Source organism: Equus quagga, chromosome 12 (assembly GCF_021613505.1).
Source record: "Equus quagga isolate Etosha38 chromosome 12, UCLA_HA_Equagga_1.0, whole genome shotgun sequence".
Lineage (NCBI taxonomy): Eukaryota > Metazoa > Chordata > Mammalia > Perissodactyla > Equidae > Equus > Equus quagga.
In genome coordinates, this window is record NC_060278.1 from 56,496,862 (window position 1) to 56,519,914 (window position 23,053).

A 23,053-nucleotide genomic window follows, 5' to 3' on the forward strand; every position below is an offset into this window, starting at 1 on the left:
TTGTGGTTTGATCCTGTTTAGGTAGAGCCAATTGATTGAAAAATAGAAAACAAAATCTGAAATATTATACATCGAACTACTAGCATTGCTGGAATTATGTTTTTGTTTTTTTGAAGTTTCTGGTGATTGTTGTCAATTTGTATTTTCCACCTATCCCATAGTTCCCATGTACTACTTATGTAATAAAAATAAGACACTCCATTTGTACCAAGTAACATACTATAACAAGGTTTAAACATGATTTTACTTCCTAAAATGCTTTCCCTTCAAAATCACCTTCTGAATGTCATTTACCAAGATCCAAATAGCTGCTGGCTGGGACATTAGGTCATTGTAAATTACGTCAAGCTGGAAATCACATCAGACTCAGAGTCAGAAATGAGAAATCCTTGTCCTAACTGCTACTTACTAGTTAGTTCAGCCAATTAGCCGTCAGCCCCCTGCCAACTTCCCAGGGTTATTTGTTAGGTTCAGGCAAGAACTTTACAAGAACAAATCAAAGGCCAGCTATTTACTGTAAATAGCGATTTTATAGAACATAAGTTCTTGACCTTATCACTACCCAGGGATCAAGAGCCCTATTATCAAAAATCCTCATAACTTTTATGTTTCTGAATAGTCTACGGGGGTCATTCATTCCATCCCTTCAAGTACAACATGTTGGCTTTGCTGTTTAGAGCTTAGGACGTATTCTCTTTAACCCAACTGAGCTGGACCCATACTTTCCAACCAGCCCATCAGGGAAAAGATAGCCTCACAGTTCTCAGAGCAGAATCCCCAAGCCGACTTTCAAAAGGACAGGCTGCCATCTGAGGATTAAACTCTTGAGGGAAGCGGACAACCTTCGGAGCCATAGGACTTGCATTTAAATCGAGCTGTGAGATGGATGAACTATAGGACTTTGAATGCACCAAGGTTATTTACCTGTCCTGAGACTTACAGTTTCCTCTGGCAGTAATAATTCCTACTTCCTAACAGTCATGTGAATGTATGTGAAATATCGAATATAGAAACTGACATGTGGAAGCCTCTCAATTTGTTTTCTTTCTCATACATTTATGAACTTGGTATTCTTAAGATAACCATTATTATCACACACCAATTTGATAAAAATTTCACCCCAAAACACAGACATTTTAGTAAGGCTTCACAGTATTATCACTGAAAAATATAGATTTGTGGTAAGTTTATTGAAGTAACAAAAATAACTCGAGAGCTCCATGATTATTTCAGCAGGATATTTAGCCTTTCTGTACTAGAATCTCTCTCCATGAAGTAATAAGAGATGCCTTTACTTCCGCAATTTAATGTAATTAGACTAAAATGGTTGCTGGTAGAAGTGAGGAGGTGGCTGCTGAAGCCGTATTTCCTGCATTTAGAAATTATATAAAGTGGTGACTGGGAGTACCCGGGTAGGCTTATCTGTGAGTTAACTTTCTTGCTCTGATTATACAGAGCCGTCAAGATACTCAAATTTGCGACTTAGCTTCTTTTGCTCAATACTACAGGAAAGTGGGTTTTGAGTAACCAAAGTCTTCATTAGTCTTTTTCCCCTCTTAGGAAAGGGATGCCTTATCACATGTTCATATTTATTTATTTCACAGTGATTGCAAATGAGGATCAACAGAAATAATATTCTGACTTAAAACTTTAGTCCATGAACATCTTTTCAAAACATCAGAGTTTGGGCTAACAGTACATGCTGCCAGGAACAACTCATTCTGACTCTGAATAGTATCATAAACACAAGCAGTAGCCAAGCAAGAAACAGGAAAAAGTAGGTGATTTGTACAATTTCCATGTAACGTATTTGGATATCATTTGAGTTTCCAGAACTAACATCAACAGAACTCAACAGTTAAGTTCATTTTTAAACTTAACATCCTGGAACTCCTTAACATTTCCAAACTCAGACTTGGAACATGGGTCTTATTAACCAGAAAAGAAGGAAAATGTTGAGATAAACAAGAGAGAAGATACATATAATCCTTGAGACCATATGTTTCTTATTTCATCCCTGAATTTTTATCATCCCTAGCAGAATTCTATGAGCATAATATTTCTGAAATGAAATAAAAAGAAAAAAAGTAGGAAAATTGTGAATATATTGCAATCTCCAATAATTTATCAGCAGCAACATAATTTTAATGTATTTAACAAATTCTCTGAGGCTGAGCCAAAATCAGCTACTTGCACGCTATATTTGAACTTTTGCACATGTAAAGGGATGTTTATAGGATAATGTTCCATTCTATTAATATGCTTTGATGAATAAACAAGTTATTGAGCTCTTCTTATAAATCAAGGCTTTAAACCCTATTACTTATAAACCACTGCAATGAAATAAAGGGCCCAGAATGCTTACTTCTGCATACAATCCTAGGAGCATTGTTTCCTCCCACATACATTTTGGTCATTCAAATTTTACCCCTTCTGAAGGAGAGCAGTAGCTATTCAAAAGGAAAGGAAATTCTCTAATAATCGACATACACAGAGACCTCTAATCAGGCACACTAGAATTTCATTTTTTTTCTGGGCAAACCAAGGATTATATAAATGATGTAGTGAATGGAATTAGTATTGTCAAGCTAGTGACTTAGATGATGATCAAGGATATCACAATCTAACTTAGGCTTATGCCTCTGCCTACTAATATCTTCTAAAGCACAAGGTTTTCTCTCTGATGCTGACAGAATGACTATGAGAAAAGCTACTGATGTGGTGAACTGCTCTTGCAATATTCAACATTATTGGCCTTCTCGGGACTCTATGTATAACAAGAAAATTATCCCTCAATTACAAAAAGAGATCATGGTCTTTATTTCTCTGGAGAGATGTCTTTATGTCTCATAAGAATCATTTAAAAAGAGAAATATGATGATCCAGAAAGAAATAAGTATGAATAGGAACCAATTCTACTGGTATTAATTAATAGCACTCTCGTAGACCAAAATGCACTCGGGAACTTTTCAAGTTCTTCCATCTTCTGAGATGCTTGGTTTTGCCACCAGTAAAATGAGATTGGACTAGTTTCTTCCCAGGTCAGAAATCTACAATTCTTTAAGTCAATCCATGTGGAAAGAAAAGTCTCAGCTTGGTTACAGAAGCATTTATTTATTCTTCAATAATTTTTATGTCTTCTATTGTGAGTGGCATCATCTATAAGGAAGTGAATAAAAGAAAAAATAGTCTTTGTCCTCACAGAGTTTACATTATAGTCAGAAGAATCAGAAAATGAACAAACACAGAAATAAATATTCAATTACAAATTGGAATAAGTGCTATGAATGAAAGTCCAAGATGCTAGAAGAATGGGTAGATTGAGTAGGTGGGGAGCAGCAAAGACCTCTCCACTTGTACCATGTTGCCAGGGCCAATGGACTCTTCTTCTCATACAGAATCAGCCTAGAAAGTAATTTTGTTCATTGAAAGTTGACTTTCATTCACAATTTGCAGATAATGCATGATATCTGTCATTGAGGCCCAGTATTCCTGCACTGAGTGGACAAAAGCTTGGACGGTGATGGATGGGGGGCCGGGGGGAAGAGGAGAATTTTTTACGTAAGGCATATAATACACTATTTCAGAAAAGCACAATTTGCAAAGATTGCTTCCCACAGCTGTTGACTGTCTGTATTTCAGTGATGAATGCCTTTGATAGATACCCATTTTCAATACATTTTTACTTTGCGAGAAGATCATAAATAGAGGTATTGTTCCCAGAGTAAACTGATTTCCTACTAGACCGTCAGGAAGATTGTCTCTGCATTCAAAGTACACAACTGGCTGGGCACATTACTTTAAAGTTTCTCATTTGGAAACCCTGCTCCAGGCAATTAATACGTGCAAGCCACAGAATTATTATTAACATAGTATTTGTTAGACTTGGGAGACTAATTATCGGAGCTAATACAGAAACGCCTATGTCCTGAGATTATTCTCAGATGAAGAATAAGAAGGCAATGGGAAGACCAAGAAAGCTGTTGCAACTAAATTAACATTAAATAGAAAAAACATGAAAAGAAAGCTTGCATCTTAGCCTTTAAAATTTTTACAGAAAAAAAAAAGAGAGAAAGAGATCTTGTTTCTTTGACATTGGATTAAAAGGTAAAGCTTGAAATAAAAAAAAAGCAAACTGAAAACCTACAAAAATAAAGTTTATGGTTTTTTTATCAATGTATAATAAATAGATCTGAAAGTCCATTGCAAGAAAAAGCAGACCACTTTATAGAACTGACACGACTTCACTGATTTCTCTCTGATGAATCAACTCAATTTGGGGAATATAAAAACAGATGAACTGTCAACCTTCCCAACGTCAGAGGAAAATTCTTCGATTATAATTCCAGTAGAGACTAGCTACAACAGGACTATGTACCATTCAACATCGTACACCTCCCTTTCCTCTGTTTCTCTGATTCCATGTTATCAAAGTATAATTCTGATTATAATTTCCCTTCCCATGCATATGATTTAATGCAAACAAAATCACTACCCTGACATTATGGTTTGTTATAGTTCAGCTTGCTGAGCATGAATCAGTTGGTTTGAAATCGCACAACTCTGGGAACTGCCCTCACAAAATCAGATGCATTCTAAAATGACTCTGAGACATTGCATCATGGTCCTCATAAAGGTAAGGACACGATGATGTATTCAACAAATGGCCACCCACTATCTCATTTTTTCTGTGATTTGGCTTTATCTTTGAAATTTCAAAGAACAAAATTCCAATTTTTCAGTTGTGATCTATTTGTAAAACTGTTTGACCTCCTATTTAAAAGCCATATCAGTAGCACACAAAGTGGAAAGCTAGAGAAGCCTGAAGAAGTTCATGGTAATTCCAATTAAAAATGACAGATGAAAACCACTCTAGCTAATATTTGAGAAAATGTAGTAAAATTTATGCCAATTTGGGCTCTTTAAAAAGAGTCCAAAAAACTGTCTTTTTAATTATGCTTATTTTCTTTGTACATTTATATAACCTTGATTTTGCTGGCGTCAGGACATTAAAGGATAAGGATGTTATATAAAACACAAGTTATAGGTAATTATGTTCATAGGGAATCCTAATCTGAAGTATCTATGACTGTATATAATATCAAGCCATATTAAAATTTTTTTACTAAACTGTAAGACTCAATTTTCAATGGACCATTTGACTGTCTTACATTGACTGTTCTTAAAATTGCCTAACTTCTGCTTATTACTTTAGCACCACCCTGTTGAAAAATTAACTTAAAAACGTATTAAAAGAATTAGAGCTTGAGAAATGAAGCGTGCACTTCCATGAAATGTATCACTATTTGAAGGAAAAATAAATAAATGGCTTCAGCCTCCTCTTTGTGTTTTATTGTTACAAATTTATCTTCTGTCTAAGCAAGGGCATTTCATGCAGTGGTGTTAAATAATTCCCTGAAAACAGAAATCAGAAATGAATACAAACAAAAATTTAAAATAACGAATATATTTCACTGAAATTATCCATTATAAACTAACTCTGCTTCTTCAGTTATAAAAGGAAATAATAGTCTTATTTTACTGACGATTGAAATAAGAATAGAAGAAAATAAGATTTTTCTTTGGGAAAACAAAGTATATAGAAGATCTGTACCAATTATTAATTCATTCAATAAATATTTGAATACCTCATAGATACTGAGCACTACATCGACTGCTGGGAATACCATGTCCTCACAGGGATTTCTTAAATCATTATTATGCATACATGAAATATAATTATTGGTATACCGAGCATTTTTCAATAAGCTGATCATGTTTTGACTATAGATTTCTGACTCATGCCTATAAATCTCAAAATATTAATATTTTACACTGTCAAAAATTTTAAAAATAAGTACAACCAATATTTTTAATGATACTAATGTCTCTAATTTAGGACAACATTGTTCTACATTCTTGGCAGGTGTTTTCAATTTAATCATACACAGTATTTAGCTTTTACTTTAAATAGTCTTCTAAAAAAAAGGGCACCCCCCCCCCCATTTATCTTGGTAATCATTAAGTAATGACTGCACCTCTTATCAATAGAATAAAATGCAATGGCATGATCTCAGCATTACTTCTGCTTGAAATTTTGGAACCAGATAGGAAATAAGTCATTTTCTCTGACATCAACAGGTCATTCAGCAAATCTTCTAATTATTAGCCTTCAAACAATCGTTAAAATTAAAGAAACTGTCCGATAGCTAAAGCCCTATGATTTAGAACCAATAATTTAATTATTTAAATACAGAATGCTCTTGGAGACTAGAGATTAACCCACAAACTGCTAAAACGATTCCAAAATGTGTATTTCCCAGGGCTAAAGAGAGACTATCTTATGGCATGGCTGATGACTGTAGCAGGCCCTAACCACACAACTGATTAACATATTTCAAGCTATCAGTACAAGCTTTAAACGCAAACTTAATATTTTACCTTTTCCTAACAAGTGATAATATTAGTTACAAAGGCGGGCTATTAGTTTTTGTTTTTGCCTTAACAACCTTGTTCAAATATTTTCTGTTCAAATAATTTAATAATATTCTTAAATATTCTGAAATAATCTCTATGAAATAAATCAGTATCTTTCCAAATTCTTAAATTTGAAGAACAATAAAGTAAATTAAAATGTGTTTCCTGTGTTGAATTCTATTTTGAAGGGTAGCCAAATTTTACTATCAATCATTGTGACTGTAATTCGATGCTGCTGTTGAATAAAAGAATCACTCTGAATTGTTTTGAAGTCCAGAAAATAGAATATGCACTTCAATATATTTTATAATGGCCATAGAAAAGCACTTCTTCTTCCTCCAACCACATGAGAAATAATCTCCTAATATGGGTATGTCAGCAAATGTTCTGAACATCTGAGGATTAAAGAGGCAATGGACCGAAACTGCAAAATTAAAAATTAAATTATATATATAACTGCAAGTCAGGGACCATATTTGAAAAAAACATTTCCTTGTATTTCAAACTCCATTTATCAATTTTCCAACTCAATTCTCCTTAAAAGGAAGCTAGATAAGGCAAAATCACTCAGGTAAAAGTTAAGCAATGAAAATAAATATGAATTCAATTTTCTTGCTTACATCTTTGAGAAAATAGCAGCATTGAACATCCAAAACTGATGACCAACAGAACTTTGAACACCTAAACATGAGCAGAGTATTGTAGTAACTGGAAGCACCATATTTATGGGGCTGAAAAATAGTTGTCCAGTTCTATAAACAGGGAGTCTGATAAACCTAAGGGAAAAACTAAAGTCCACCTCTTAGGACGCATACATCCTTGGAAATGTTGCTAATCCCCTTCTTCCTCATTAATGTATTTATAAAATAGAACTAAGAATATCTACTTCAGAGAACTGGTGACTAGATTAAGTGAGAGACAGTCCAAAAAGTGTCAAGCACCCAATTGTCACTCAATAATTGTTATGTCTTCTTCCCTAAATACTATATTGAATTGCATATGTAAGACAAAAGACAAGTAGGATATTTAATAATCAGTATTTTAAGTACATGTAAGCAGAAAAAAATCAATTAGAAATGAAATGAATTGTGTTTCATTCACTTCGGGCGTCAGCAAACAATAGCCCATAAGCCAAATCCTGCCCATTGCCTGTTGTTTTATGACCTGTGAACCAAGAATGATTTTAATATTTTAAAATGGCTGGAAACAAATCCAAACAAGAATAATATTTTGTGACATATAAAAATTAGCACGAAAATCAAATTTCAATGTTCATCAGTAAAGTTTTATTTGAGCTCAAACGTGCTCATTCATCCACATATTGTCTATGGATGCTTTTAAATTACAACAGCAGAGCTGAGCAGTTGTAAAGAGACTTTATGGCCTCCAAGGCCTAGAATAATTGCTATCTGTTCCTTTCCACAGGCAAAATTTGCTGGTCCCTGATCTAACAAGCGAGGTATCCTATCTTCTGCCATGACCTATTTTGTTACATTTTAGCAGGACTTTTAAGAGACTCACTTTTTGATTACAGAGGATTTATTTTAATTATCTGATAATACACTCTACACTTTAATTCATTTCCTATGAGAGGAGATGATGTCATAAAACAAAAAATAATGCTTATCGAATGGGGGTGCAGTGAAAATTGGGTAGAGGACATGGTTGGGAGAAAGACTTTTCACTACATTCTTGTATAGTTATTGATTATTAACATATGTAAATATGATACCTATTCAAATATTAAAGAAATACGGTTTTCAAGAGATGAGATGATCAAACACTTTAAGCACAATCGTTTCCCCTTTAAAATTAAAAAAAAATGCATACACTATTTAATTTACAAAAGGAAGAAATATAAAAGAACATTTATAATTTTAAAAATAATGACTCATAACATTCAAATAACTAACTCATTTACATTGAGCTAAAATCTACCTAAAATATTCTTTTAAGAGAATATAGTTTCTAAAATGTACTTTCTATTTAATTAGAATTTCTTAATTCCTTTCTATGAATTGACCCGAATATGCATTAATCTTCCATAGACATAACCACAAAATGACATTGAGTCTTTTCAAGACAAGAAAATGGAGCAACCTGATAGCATTTGATTTATGCATCAAACTTCAGAGATCACCGATCTGAAGTAAACATTTATACATTTTATAGAACTCTGATTTCCCAAAAGACAGCATACCAGAGAAAGGAGATGGAGCTATAAGTCTAGAATATCTGAAAGTGGTTGGAGGAAACTAAATCCAGGACAACTTTCTACAGTACTTCCTTCTGACATCATTCTCCTTCTGCCTTCCTCAACCCGCTCACCCTCCAAGAAAGGGGAGTTAGGAACAAAGTACTTACTGGAGAAAGAGTAATGAACATGTCCATGAAACTTAGAAGATGGGAGGTATTTTTAAGTGCATTATTTCATTCCCTCAACCATTCAACAAAAATTTATAGATTTATTGAATGCCTATCATTGGCAAGGCACCAGCTTGACACCAGGAAAGCAGCAATGAGCAAAAGAGACATGGTCCTCCTCTTGACAATAAACAAGAAGTTCTGTTAAAGGATGATGAATAATACTGAGGAAACACCAGTATGTGTATTATGAAACGAGAGCTAAGGAAATATATGCAGAAGGATTTAACCTGATCTGGAGCTCAGCAGCACTCACTGCACCAGCACATATACTAAAATTGGAAGGATACAGAGAATATTAGCATGGCTTCTGTGCAAGGATGACAGCATTCAGCTCTCGCCAAGAAAATAACCAAAGCACAGAGATACGAAGGGTAAGAGTCATCTACAGAAAGAGTTGGTAAAACATCAAGGAGCAGAACATGTCCAAGGCAAAATGCAAAACAGAAAGAAGTACTGTGAGATATTTTATCTTAAGTTACAAATAGATAATATAACTATTTAGCAAATTGTAAGCGAAACTAATTTTAAATATAGTTGTGGTGGTCTTGAAAGCTATTGACTTACAATTCTTCAAGGGAGTTCACTAGAGTTGAGCTTCACGCACAAGAAATTTGGTTCATGATTTAATTTGTAGCTTCCAAACAATTATATTTGATATGTAGATAATTATCCCATCTGTCTCTCGGCAATATCTTAGAGAATTAACATTTTAACATTCTGCAATTGTGAGAATTCTAAAATCAGAAGACTACAGTTTAATCTGAGTAAAATGTCGGGTGTATATCTCATGGGGTATTATCAATCAGAAGTCTCTCCTCATATAACCACAGAACTATATATTTGTCAGATTGAGTAGCAATAGAAAAATCACACTACCATCTTAATACTCTCAGAGATAAAACTGAAGTGAAGTGAAGGCAAAAATATAATGGAAAAATATAATGGAAATATAATGGAAAAGAAAATATTGGGAGATAAAAGGAGTCTGCACAAAAATCAAACAATAAAAAAATTGTAAAGGATCTTTTATCTTTGAAGAATTATCCCATGTTGGAAAAACGAAAGTCTGCTCTAATTTTCTATAATTTCTGGATGGTCCTTAGTGAATGCAATTTGTAACATGTCACAACTGAAAAATTAGACCCATTGCACACCTATCAAACTGGCCAAAATAATAAAGTTATAACACCAAAAGCTGCGAGGATGTGAAAAACTGGATCACTCATACATTGCTCATGGGAATGGAAACGGTGCCACCATGCTGGAAGCCTTTGGCTATTTCTTGAAAAGCTAACCGTGAAATTACCATGTAACCCAGCAATTGCACTCAGACGTTTGTCAGAGAAATGAAAACTTACGTTCACATGAAAACTTGCACACAAATGTTCATAGCATATTTCTAATAGCTCAAACCTAGAAACAGCCCACATGTGCTTCAACGGGTAATCAATGAAACAAACTATGGTCTATCTATACCTTGGAATACTATTCAGCAACAAAAAGAACAAACTATTCATACAGGCAACAACTTGGATCAATCTCTAAAGCAACCTAACCATCCAAGAAAGGTGACTGTTTCAAAAAGTTATGGTATGCCTATGCAAGAGATCACACTGCCAATTTAAAAAACATGAGGGGCCAGCCTGGTGGCACAGCTGTTAAGTTCACATGCTCTGCTTCAGCGGCCTGGGGTTCGCTGGTTTAGATCCCAGGTGCAGACCTAGACACTGCTTATCAAGCCATGCTGTGGCAGGCGTCCCACATATAAAATAGAGGAAGATGGGCATAGATGGTAGCTCAGGGCCAATCTTCCTCAACAAAAAGAGGAGGATTGGTGGTGGATGTTAGCTCAGGGCTAATCTTCCTCAAAAAGTAAAAAGTATGAGAAACTTGATGTACTGTTGTGGAAATATCTCCAAGACTTCTTATAAAGTGAAAAAGAAATACACATAAATATATATATTTCCTTCCAAATGTATACAATGTTTCTCGAAGCATGTATGTACTGGCAACAGAGGCCCAGCTACACTGATTGTCATTGAAAATGCAGACTAGACAGAGGCAGAGAGAGGAGAGAATTTTCACTCTGCTCCTCCTATTCCTGTTTATACAAGTTTTAAAACTTTAATTTTAAAATAAATACTTTAAAAAATAAATATATACGCATTTCAGCTTCCAATAAGTCTCTTCCGAAAGGAACAGAAGCATTTTAATGTAAATAGGGTTGCAATTAGACAGGTGAAAAGAGCAACTTGGAGAGTTTTAGATTTAGAAGTTGGAAGTAAATTTGCCTAATACGTCTATAGTCTGGAAGTGAATTGCTGGATGTCAGCAACCCTCCAATGGTTTGGGCACTTTCTTTGATATGATTCCATACTCTCACTGAGCAGCCTTTTCATTGTAATTTGTTTTCAGACATAGAGTTCACTGGAGAAAGAATGCCCTGAGCAGCATTAAGGCATATTGGCAGGCTTGGCACTTTCATGTCTCATTATTCATGATCAACTTTGTTTTGTAATACAAACAGTAATGTCTCCTGTGAGACTAAGCAGCGTGATTTTCCTCAGGATGAGAGTAGCTGAGAAAAAACATTGGAATAATAACTGACTTCACAAAAATAAGAAGGTTGGGTTTAAAACGGAAGTTTATGAAATATTTTTCTGGACAAGAGAAAAAATAATCCTCATCCTTAGCAAAAGATTAAAACAGAAAATATAACAAGCCCAGTGGACTTCTCGAAAGCCTAGTAGGTTTGGAAAACACATAATCTGGTTCAAATATGTTTACACTTTCTCCAGACATGCAAAAAGCTACGAGCAGAAGTTACAATTCCCATGAATTATGAGATGTTTCCCACAGCCTTAATCCCAAAAACAGCTATTAAAAAATTGTACGAGTTTAGATTTTTACGTTCACAAGAGGTTTTGCCGAATCAAAAGAGAAAGTCTTGAAAGGCATGGGGTATATACTTACGCAATGAATATAAAACTAAAAAGAGAACAAGGGAAGAATAAAAGATCACTTTCAGCCACTTAGATCCGATCTTCACCATTATCACGAAGGAAATCACATGGGTTGAGGGAAGCAGGAAGAACATCAACAGGGATAAAGAAATCGAAGCAAGGAGAGTGAGAAGTTATGACCTTGGGGAAACAGGATCTGGCTGGGGAGTCTGCTAAGCATGATGAGTGACCAAAGAGAAACCTGGAAGCAAGACTGCACTCCAGTTGGCTTTTTTCTTTTTCTTCTTTTTTGTTTTTTTTGGGGAGGAAGATTGGCCCTGAGCCAACAACTGTTGCCTATCTTCCTCTTTTTGCTTGAGGAAGATAGTCACCGACTTAACAACTGTGCTAGTCTTCCTCTGTTTTGTATGTGGGATGCCGCCACAGCATGGCTCAATGAGTGGTGTGTAGTCCCGCATCCAGGATCTGAACCCTCAAACCCCAGGCTGCTGAAGCAGAGCACGTGAACCCACCCACTATGCCACCAGGCCAGCCCCAGTTGGCTTTTTTTTTTTTTACTGACTCTATTGTGATGTAATTCACATAGCATAAAATTTATGTACTTAAAGTACACAATTCAATTTTTTTTAGTACATTAACAGGGTTGTGCAACCATCATCAAACCTAATTTTAGAACATTTCCAGGCCCCAAAAGAGACTCCATTCCCATTCATCCATTAGTGGTGGTTCTATATCCCACCCACCCACCATCCAACTCCCCCAGCCCCTGGGAACCACTAATCTACTCTGTGTTTTATAGATTCGCCTATTCTGAATATTTCATATGAATGGAATCACACCATATGCGATCTTTTGTGACTGGCTCTTTTCACTTCCATAGCATTTTCCAGGTTCATCCATGTTGTAGCTTGTACCAGTACTTAATACCTTTTATTGCTGAATAATATTCCTTTCTATGAATATATCACATTTCACATATCCCTTCATCCACTGATGGGCAGATGGTTTGTTTCCTTTTGGGGGCTATTACAAATAATGCTACTATAAACATGCAGGTACAAGTTTCTGTGTGAACACGTGTTCCCATTTCTCTTGTGTATATACCTAGGAGTGGAATTGCTGAGTCATATGGTAAATCGATGTTTAACCTTTTGAGAAATTGCCAGTTTTCCATAGCAGCCGCACCCTTTTACATGACCAGCAATGTGAGGGTTCTAACTTCTCCACATCCTCACCAACACTTGTTACTATCTGTCTTTTTTATCATAACCATCTTAGTAGGTGTAAAGCAGATTGTCACTGTGGTTATGATTTGCAGTTCCCTGATAGCCAATGGTGCTGAGCATCTTTACTTGTGCTTATTGGTCATTTGTACATATTCTTTGGAGAAATGTCTATTCCAATCTTTTGCCTAGTTTTTTAACTGGGTTGTCTTTTGATTATTGAGCTGTAAAAGTTGTGTAGATAGGGGGCTGTCCCAGTGGCGTAGCAGTTAAGTTCACGTGCTCCACTTTGGCGGCCCGGGGTTCACCTGTTCAGATCCCAGGAGCAGACCTGTGCATCGCTTATCAAGCCACGCTGTGGCAGGCGTTCCACCAACAAAGTAGAAGAAGATGGGCATGGATGTTAGCTCAGGGTTAATCTTCCTTAAAAAGAAAAAAAAGTTGTATATATATTCTAGATACAAATGTCTAGAATATCAGATATATGACTTGCAAATACTTCCATTCTTTGGATTATCTTTTCATTTTATTGATGATGCCATTTGAAGCACAAAAAGTTTTTAATTTTGCTGGAGTAAATTTATTTTTTTCTTTTGTCACTTGTCCTCTTGGTATCATACCATTTGTCTTTCTCATAGAGGAAACTACATAGCTTCCGAGAGAGGGAGTCTAATGAGCTACTTGTCATTGTTGGGACATATGGTCCTTCTAGTGATAACAGCCAACAATTTGACATTTCTATTATCAACAGATGGACACCTTCGCATAGCTCTGAGTGTTTTCCCAGTCACCTCTGCTTGTTCTCTGTGGCCACAGCTCAGAACACTCATTAGTCTCTGAAACAGAAGATTGATGCTAATTTCCAAGGGGCAGTGACAGTATAGAAGGAAACACCTAAGCATCAGAGTCTAGGTGGTGATGCAATCTCCCACTTGTCACAAAACCTGTGACTACAGTGTTGAAATAAAGAAAAACACAGAAATCTGAACACACAGATAAATGGAGTTACTAAAAATGAGAACAAGTAAAATAAGAAAGCAAATAGACTAATTAATTAAAATTAAAAACATTATCAAAGAAAACTGTACTGAAATAAAGAAAATGCAAATCTGCAGCAACTTATGGCAGACTATGCACCAGAAAAAGTTGATAGCAAAACTAAGACATATTCTGGTAAAGTTACTAAACTTCACAGAAAAAGAGTTTCCTAGATATCCGGTAATGTACAAGAAGAGGGGAATAGGTGAAATAGAGTGCTAGGAGATTTTTTCAAGAAAATAATATCCAAAACACAGCAATACTGCAGTATTAAGCAACAAAGAAAAACATTTATTTATCCACACAATTTGGCCTTACAATTAAAGGACAAGATACCTTCTCAAGGATGCAAGGAGTTAAAGAAAACAATACTCATCACACTTTCTTGGGGAGAGAAAAAAAGAGAATAAAACTATTTAATGAAATCTTTGCATTCAAGAGATGAATCAGAATAAAAATTCAGAATGAGAGATGCTATAAGGATTATTGATGAGATAATCATACCCCTAAATAAATAAGCCCTAAATAAAACCCCTAAAGAAATAAGCTTAAATAACTATTGAAATTATGATTGTAGATTGGAATGTGAATATTAGAAACCTTGCCATTGCAAAAAAAAATTGTTTTGAAGAAACAAAATTGGGAGGTAGATGTGTGAGGCAGTGTGCTGACATTTATTTCTTCATCCTCCATTGGACAGATAACAGATGTCGAAATTTGAAACACATCCATCTCACAATGTTTTTCCATTTTAGAAGACGCTTTTAAAATCGAATATCTTTTCTTGTAAAGAAATATTTGCTTTAAGTTCATCAATACCTTCAAATTCGTTTAAATGTCTTTGTTTTTAGCAATTCTTAATAATTCTGAATTCAAAAACATTATCTTAATATCTTTCATTTTAAAATGTTTTATATATGACATGATTCCATTTCAGTAAAATTCTCTCTCTTATCCTTTCCCCATCGATCCAACCATCTTCCTATCTATATCAGTATCTGTAGATAGAGACATCTGAAATTATCACGTTAATAACGCTATTTCTGAGGAGTTGAGTGAATTTCCTTATTTGTATTTCTCTGTATTATCTTTATTCTTAAACAGATGTGAATAATTTGAACAAAAACAATAGAGCTATCCTTTACAACATTGTTATTAAAAAGTCATCACTTCCTAAGGGAACAGGTTAGAAGTAGATGCCAGTGTGATAGAGCCCAAGAAAAAAAGTATTTCAAGGCAGTGCTTCTCAAATTTGAAAACAAATACAGATCAGCTAGGAATCTTCTAAAACTCAGGTTTTAATTCCATCAGTCTAGACTGAGTCCAGAGGGTCTGCATTTCTATAAGCACCTGGGGCCATACATTGAGTAACAGGTTTTAAGGAATTTCATGGAGTTGCTCATTAAATAAGCAAAACATTTAAAAACCAAGAAAATGAGGATATCATGGCAATTAGAGAAAAAGACAGCAACTAATAAATAAAAATCGTAAAAACTGACTCTGCATTGCACTTCTGTATGAGCCATCTAAGGAAGACCTGTTTCCACAGTTCTTTGAAACATTCCTTTAGATTTTATGTGCTGATAAAGCGAAATTTCTCTATTTGTTATTCAATGAAATTTATAATTTTGGAAGTTCATTTTCTTCCATTTTTGCCTACTGCAATTCCATCTTTTTACACATGAACACCAAGTATTCCAAAGTGATCTAACTACTATGTGGGAACTTTCACAAGAGGAAAGTAACAGAATTATTCTGCTGATAATAGGCCCCTACACCAGAGAATGAGAACAATCTATGGAGTAAAACTTATAAAAATTATGTACAATTTTATTATGTGATTTGAAGCACCACACCATAAACCTCAAATAATTCACCTCTGGTCTACTTATAATTTGAATTAATCCCCCTAATCTCTGGTAATATACAAAAATCCTAAAGCAATTATTTCTCAACTAACATCAGAATCTGTTGGAGAGTTTGTTAAAAATGGACATTAAATGGCTCAGGGGGCCAGGCTCCAAATGTGGCTTTTCAATAAGTAACAGACACCAAAATTGGAGAACCATGTTAAGTCTGTTATGCAGATACGTTTACATATTTATTTATTTATTGCTAGCTGAAAGCAAAGTTTAATTGAATAGAACCTGGATATTTTGATAGAGGTTAAACTAAACAGCAATTTATAGAACACATGACAAACCTTTGCAAGGAGAGTGCAGTAGGAAATTTCGTGGGCCTGGAAGCCTGGGTGTCAGAAGCAGAAAGAGGATGAGCAAGAAGAAGGAAGACAGAATGGAATGAAATGGAGGTGAGAAGACAGACCTCCTGTGTTTTACAAATGTTCTAAGACTGGCCTATTCCTTGCTCTGGTCAGATGAACTAGAGCTAGAAATGGCCTTCTGGTTCAGTCCTGTGGGTTTATTCAGGAAGAGAGTGAGAACCAGCAGAGTTAAATGGTTGTGCTCATCTAGCATCATAAAGTAGATGAAACCCAAGTTTCTCACTGTGTTTGAGATATACCTTTGAGATGTTCTACTTGATTTCTCAGAAACCTGCTTTCTCAACAGACAATGGAAGAAAATTTATAACTATATCCTCTAAAATCACTTATTATGTGCTGTGGATATTCTCTATATGTTCAAAATCTTTCTTAGGAGTATAGAAATATATATATAAATATATATATATATATATATATACATATCATATATACGTTATTCCTAATCTGGTTCCAAAAATAACAACCCAAAAGGTAACAAAAAATGGTGATAAGTATAATAATAATATTCTTGCTGCCATTGTATGAATTTCAGTATCCCTACCTGTTTCTTAATTCTTTCCCTCGAAAACTGTTAACTTTGTAACTTTAAGGACTAAGCAGAATAATCATAACCCCAATTATGAAATATACCCCAATCATACTTTTCTTCCTATAAACCCCATTTAAGGATGATTTTACACCAATTTACTGAAGTTCTAATACATTTTAGCCTATCACTGGATAGTCAAAAAAAATTTTTTTGATACCTTACATTTTTTGAGTGTTCAATAGAAATCAACAGCTTGTCTCAAGTTCAGTCCCACACCCATATGCTTATTATCAGCTTCAAGGGAAAAAAGCATTGCTCAAATAGACTAAATCTCGAAATGTATGCACTTTCTCAGCAGGAGTGAGAGAAAAAAACTTAAACCCAAAGATCCTGGCAAAATCATTTGAAAAATCAAACATTTGGATTGTCTCGATTCCCCTTAAGTGTTTTGCTTCAAGTAGCATGTGTAAGAAAAAACACAGAATGAAGACTGGTTATTTTAAACATGGCACATTTTGTGATCACTCTGTCAGAAAAATGTGGATTTTTATATGACATATAAATAATTTCTGTTAGATATACTATAATAAAAGATCACCAAAATCGAGAAAATACCTTTGGCCTTTCCGTGTTATCTCCTGTGTTCACACATATGACACTGTTTAGGATTTTAAATGTAGAATACATTTATATTTTATCCATTTCCACAGGCTTAAAAATAACCCCAAGATCACTTGGACAGGTTCTAAAATGAACCAGCCAGCAGAAACCAGGAAACTGAACGTGCTCTGTTCCTCACTTCTAGCCCCTTTCTACTTAGTTATCATAGGAACCTCTGGGTCCTTCAAGTAGATGCTTCTATTCTCTGAATCAAAGGCTGTGGGGACAGGAAAAGGAAAAAAAGTATGCTGGGAAGGAGCAGGATTGCTGAGAGTAAATTCAGGTAGACCCATGGAAAATTTGAACGCAACATGGGAAGATTATGTTCCTAATATTTTTTTCCTAAATGCAAGAAACTCTTCACATTCATATATTTATAATTCATGATTTCAGGTATTTGCAGAAGTTACTCCAGACCACACTCTCTCAGTTCATAGTGCATGTTTTTACAGCACTGCCCCTTGGGGAGTCATTGAAGAAAGTCATTAAACTCAGCATGGCCTCCAGGAGAAGGATAGTTCAGAAGCTACCTGTCTTGCCTCTTTGATACCTGACTCCTTCCACATTGAAGGGGATTAACTCAGGCTCAAATACCCTCTGAGATCATTAAGTCTATCTTAAATTCATAACTTCTGTTGAATTATTTTCATCAGATTGTAACACAAAAGCATTGAGCAATAAGAGCTGTTTTGGTTTTGGTTTTGGTTTGAGGAACACAACATAAACTGAATATTTAGAATTGTTTGTATGAAGAGTAGAGCTAGAAGAAATAGTCGAGCCAGTATGTGGAAGGTAGACATGGGGCTTTTGAGAGTGTTGACAATGGGAGAACTATTTTAAAAAGGAGAGGGATTCTGCAGTGAAGAGAAAGGATTACAAAAATACACTTTGACTATCTTTCTATTTCATTTAGATTGTGGTGACTGCAGTTTTTGTATGCTAAGGACATGTAAAGTAAGCTCCTACAAAATTTAAATGTGAATGTTCCTTAGAAGCTACTTTCTTCTATTCCCTAGAGAGACACCTTCTAAATTATCCATGAAACATGAACATCCAGCCTTTGTGTTAGTAATAGGAAACCCACTTCATTGGGATGAAGTCCACTCCTAAATATAGGGACAATTCTTCTACGTGTTTTCCTGCAGTTTCTTCGTATCTTAGTGTTGCTGTGAATCCTGACCAAAAATGTTTCCTTTCCCAATTACATTCATTTAAAGAACACCCACTGTGGGCTACATTTAGTGCTAGGTAAAAAGGCTAACTTAAATAAGCATGGTGCTCACTTTCCTGAAGAGCTTAAATATCTCCAGGCATTTGAACACAGTTCTCTTACTCACTTTCCGCCCTTACATTTTAACGAGAAACATTCACTCTTCTACATTCCCTGGTTAGTTTTTTTTTTTTAATTGAGGTCATAATGGTTTACAATATCATATAAATTTCAGGTATACATCAATATCCTTCGACTTCTGTATAGACTGCCTCACGTTCACAACCAAAAGTTGCCATCCATCACCATACAAGTACCCTTTCATTCTTTTTGCACTCTCCCTTCCTCCTTCCCCTCTGGTAATCACCAATCTGGTCTATGTGTTTGTTTGTTTGTTTATCTTGCACGTATGAGTGAAGTCATACAGTAATTGTCTTTCTCTGTCTAATTTATTTTGCTTAGCATAATACTCACAAGGTCCATCTGTGTCAATTTCAAAACATACTACAAAGTGATAGTAATCAAGACAGCATGGTACTGGCAGAAAAATAGACACACAGATCAACAGAACAGAATTGAGAGCCCAGGAATAAACCCACACATCTACGGACAGCTCATTTTTGACAAAGGAACCAAGAACACACAACAGAGAAAGGAAAGTCTCTTCAATAAATGGTGTTGGGAAAACTGGACAGCCATTTACAAAAGAATGAAAGAAGACCATTACCTTATGCTATACACAAAAATTAACTCAAGATGGTATTCTTTTTGAATCGCTTTGCCTATAACTAACCACATGTGAAGCTAATTTTGAAGAGTTCAGAATGTAATAGGAATCTATGCACTATATTAAACGTAATGTGATTTTGTGATATGTCCAAAATATTTATAAATATAATGAACTTCAAACTCTTGTCAATTCTGTTCTTCCTATCTTTGCCTATCAAGTCATTAGAGCAGTTTTCTCCCCAATTCCAACCCTCTCTTTAACCCAGATAAGTAGAAAAAGAAGAAAGAACAAGATAAATATTTTTATGCCAATAGGAAACAAAGACCAGACTCTAATTCTAAAATGATACCCCCCAACTGTCTTGATAGCTGCGCCCCTCCCTACATTATGTTTGTTTTTAAAAAGCGGAATTGATTGATTGTTTTATCATTAAAATCATGAGTTTGTTTCATTTTCTAGGTGTCTCCGTGATAGTTCCCAAAGGGCTAAACTATCAGTATTTTAGAAAGACAAATAAAGATGACACAAAATTTCATTTTTTTCAGAATTCTAATAGCATTTGAATTTGTATGATAATTTTGAGTAAGAATTAACCAAAAATGTAGCAAGTATCATCCTATACCATTTCTTGAGGACTACAATGATCCCAGTGAACATTCCCACTGAACTGTATTATCTGTAGCAGGCAGGTTGGTATTAATTAATAACCAAGATGGAATTTGTCATGGGCCCTGTGGATATTCCTCTCTTACAAAGCTTATGACTCAACACGATCTGTGTGTAGGAAAAACATGGTGGGCTGATATGAGAAATGACAATCTGGCCCAGCATGCACAGAGAATTTATTAATTAAAAGTAAAGTAATCTCATTTTACTTACCACAGCCCCCTCTAATCTTATCAAAGTGATAAGAAGTATGCAAAAAGAAAAAAAAGGAAATTATGAGATTACTAAAATGGGGAAGGAAAAAAAACTTTGATATTTTTGAAGTCTCATTTGTGAACAATGTCAGGTGATTTACTTGATCAAGTAGGATAATAAATTAGTTTTCCAGTTATCTATATACTTTTAAATGAAAATATTTACTATTTCGAGGTGTAGCGTTTGTCCCCAAGAAAATAGAGCTTCCTAATCCAAGAATTCCTTTCAGAATTATTAAGAAAAAGCATTGAGATCTAATTATTTTTATGTGGCAATATGGGAGAGGTTGCACATCCTGAGAAGGAATGCTCTGTAATATTTGATCTCACCGTTGTCACCAAAATGTTACAAATTAGTATCCTAGCAATGCGGGTGATGTCTAATACTTTCCAAAAAGCACGCTTTAACTTCAAGCTGATATTATAATAGAGTGAGTGACTGATTTTTATTTCTAATTAGAAAATAACATGAAACCAATGAACTTTCTTCAGGAGCAGCAGTCCCACAACCTACCCACTGCTTAAGAAATTATATATGCAACTCTCATATACGATATGAAAATGTGCATATAGAAATCATATGTGCCAAGTAGAATCAAATGGTTAAATCTATTAAAATCTACCTCTAGTTATCAATTAACAAAGAAGATCATAAAGTAAGGATATTATATCCAATTTATAATTTTATAGTAATTTTTAAATTTGCCTTAACTTGTATGGGGTTTTTTCTTTCTTTTTTCTTCTTCTTCCTCTTTTTGCTCTGTTTTGTTTTGGCCTGTAGGTTTTGTAGGGAAATGGGAGTAATAATATTTCCACAACCAGTGAAACAGGCCAAGTAACATGTAACTTACCAGAATCTCTCATGTCTTTGGGGACCTGGTCAATGATTTGCCAGGAAAACAGAACCCAAAACAAATAGACTGTGAACCAAGAATAGGAAGACAAAATGCTAAATTGAATAAGCTCGCAATTAATCTCTTCCACTTGCCTTTTTTTCCAAATATTTTTCTGATGGTTTTCTATTTACTCCTCTCTTTACATAATTAAGACCCATTTTCTTTCAGAGTTGAAACTTATTTTTAATTTTTAATTATTTTGTGAAAATATAGTAAAACTGAAAACTATACACTGAATCAAATGCACCAGCTTTTGAATTTTTTTAGGGTATATAGAAAATTTAGCTATAAATTTCTAATTCCAATACACAAGTTTATATGCCATTTTTTGAAAAGGTGACAATACATTGTATTATTCTTCATAAGGCAAGTAATATCCTGAGAGGGACATTTATTTGAAATACAAATGAGGTACATATAAACAAAAGTTATGCCTAAATAAAAAATAGGTAGGTAAACAACAGTTTACTTGGGCGAAAAAAATTCACTGACTGCCCTCCTTAAATTGATCACACACCTAAATAAGAGCTTTTTAAGGTTTCCTGAAGGTAAAGTGTCTTTTCAACAATTTTTTATGTGTAATCTACTTACTCTTCATACAGGCCAAAATAAATAAATGCAATGTTATTTTTGTTATCTAAAATTATATATTAAATAACATACATATGTGTTAAACCTGGTAATACAAACTAACTGTGAATAGTAAGCACCTTTACGTGCAAAGTTCTTTCTGCATTTGAGCAGTTTCCCAGAAGCGGATTTACTTGTTCAAAGAGTATGAACATTTCAAGGTTCTTGATAAATATTGCCAAATCATTTTGTAAAGAGTTGAACAAATTTGCATTCCCACTCGCAATGTAAGAAAGTTCCTATTTTATTGTATCCTCTTCCATATTAAGTACTCTAATTGTAAAAAGCATTGCTAAAGAGAGCATTTTATTTTAACACATATTTCTCAGTTTAATGGTGATGTATTTTTTCTGTGGTTAGTATTTATTTGGATTTCATCTTTCCTGAACTTTTCAGTTAATTCTTTGCAAAATATCATCTGAAAATTTCATGTAATACAGCAACTAATTCATTGCTGTATTTTTCCAATGTATTATCTGCCTTTTGATTGCATGTGAGTGTGTGTGTGTGTACACATGGGACACTTTAAATCAAATTTATCATTCTTTTTCTTAAAGAAATTGGTTCTACAGTCTTTTTTTTTTTTAAGGAAGATTAGCCCTGAGCTAACTGCTGCTAATCCTCCTCTTTTTGCTGTGGAAGACTGGCCCTGAGCTCACATCTGTGCCCATCTTCCTCTGCTTTACATGTGGGACGCCTACCACAGCATGGTGTGCCAAGCGGTATCATGTCCGCACCCGGGATCCGACCCAGCAAACCCGGGGCCACAGAAGCGCAACAGGAACACTTAACCACTGCGCAACTGGGCCACCCCTCTACAGTCTTTTTTTAATCTTAGGAAGCTTTCCTCCATTGAGATATTTGATAAACATTCAATTATATTCTCTTTTACTTTCTTATTAACTTAATTTTTCCATGTTATTCTTTTTCATTCATTCCTCTGAAAACATTAGTAAGGTGCTTACTATGAATCAAGAAACATACTTTAAACTTGGCATAAAAGAAGAGTGAACAAAATCTGGTAGCGCCCCTGTGCTCATGTAGCTAAAATCTAGTGCAACAGACA

General features: G+C 34.8%; 1 protein-coding gene and 1 pseudogene across 2 annotated transcripts in view; one reads left to right on the top strand and one right to left on the bottom strand.

Moving 5' to 3' along the window:
* The window catches only part of KCNT2 (potassium sodium-activated channel subfamily T member 2), a 346,988-nt gene that overhangs the window by 283,802 nt on the left and 40,133 nt on the right, over positions 1-23,053 (bottom strand). The gene's annotated exons all lie outside the window — the stretch shown is intronic.
* Positions 9,150-9,227, top strand: LOC124249255 (uncharacterized; annotated as a pseudogene).